The sequence below is a fragment of the Priapulus caudatus genome, unplaced genomic scaffold, assembly GCF_000485595.1.
Source record: "Priapulus caudatus unplaced genomic scaffold, Priapulus_caudatus-5.0.1 Scaffold648, whole genome shotgun sequence".
NCBI classification, from domain to species: Eukaryota; Metazoa; Priapulida; class Priapulimorpha; order Priapulimorphida; family Priapulidae; genus Priapulus; species Priapulus caudatus.
In genome coordinates, this window is record NW_014577709.1 from 24,632 (window position 1) to 26,016 (window position 1,385).

Consider the following 1,385-nt stretch of genomic DNA (forward strand, 5'->3'; position numbering starts at 1 on the left):
AACAACCTCCCAACTAGCTGCTATCGATCGTTTGGGCGTACAACTTTTGCGTTTACACTGCCGATTGTCAGTTGCGAAATTGCCAAGTTGGTACAATTCGGCAATTCGCCAACACAAAGTTGGCAGTGTAAACTTCACTGTACACTTCACTATACATGGTAACAAGAGCTCGTAATACATGTAATGCAATACAATGTAATACAATGTGTGGTTAGGGGGTAACTCAGCATTGATTTCTGTAGTTAATTGTTAGCAGTAGACCCACACTTGTGTTTATAATTAGTAGAGCGCCCTAGCTTGTAGAGTACAAAACTGTGACTTCACCCCCATCCGTCCTTCTGTCGTGCCCCCTTGTCCATCGCTCAGTCTTAGTCTTCTTCTACCGCCCCTTAGGTATCTTTCCTGCCGCCTTTCCTCTGTCTCCCACCCTCTCTTCCTCAGCAAGCTATATTATGCAGTTTACTTCAGTCCAGTACGCCTGAAACGGTTCTCGCGCATGCGCAACATCGACCGTTAGGAATAATATTTTGCGAAAATTATGTATTTAAAATGGAGAGGAGAGATTCTAGCATAGATTTATATGATAACTTTCTATCAGTACACCTCATAGAAAGAAGAACTCATAGAAATAGAAAGAAGACATTGCATGTAAGGTGCCCGCTGTATATACCAGTCAGTACACAATCTGGCTACGTTAGTGTGCTAGCGCATGATCAATATCTCAGCAGAGGAGCTATATTTTGTAATGAATATGCATTTAGTATGGTAATTAGGGGGTATCTCAGCATAGGTTTCTGTAGTTAATTGTTATCAGTACATCTGTGTTTATAATTAGGAGAGCGCCATAGCCTGTAGTTGCCCTGGAACTCCTACTTCATCCCCTCCCGTCATTCTCCCTTGCCTCCCTTGTCCCTCGCTGCTCTTTCTCTCTCAGCAAGCTATATTATGCAGTTTTCTTTAGTCCGTACTGCATGCATGAAACCGTATCGATGAACTGGTATCGATCCCGCTACCTCTCGCATGCTAAGCGAGCGCTTTACCATTTGAGCTAATCCCCCATTAAATTCCTAATATTAAAACTTCCGTAAGGTCCAAAATTATGCTTTGAATTTAGCTAAAGGGTGTATGTTAGTGGTTGTGTTACAACTTCTAGGAAAACTATGGAGGATGCGGGTATCGATCCCGCTACCTCTCGCATGCTAAGCGAGCGCTCTCCCATTTGAGCTAATCCCCCGTTTTATATGGTGCGCTGCTACATGTCTCTAAGATTCAACGTTAAATTTAGAAGTTAACTCTAAACATCTAAATTAAAAATACGTTATATTATTGTGTTCTCTTCCAGAAAATAAGTGGAGGACGGGTGTATCGATCCCGCTCTACCATTT

The 1,385-nt window shown here is 42.3% G+C and overlaps 1 non-coding gene across 1 annotated transcript; it reads right to left on the reverse strand.

The window, feature by feature from the left end:
• Window positions 1-1,161: 1,161 nt before the first annotated feature.
• On the reverse strand, window positions 1,162-1,234 carry Trnaa-agc. The gene has a single exon. It is a non-coding gene; the product is annotated as a tRNA-Ala (tRNA).
• Between the last annotated feature and the right edge of the window lie 151 nt (window positions 1,235-1,385).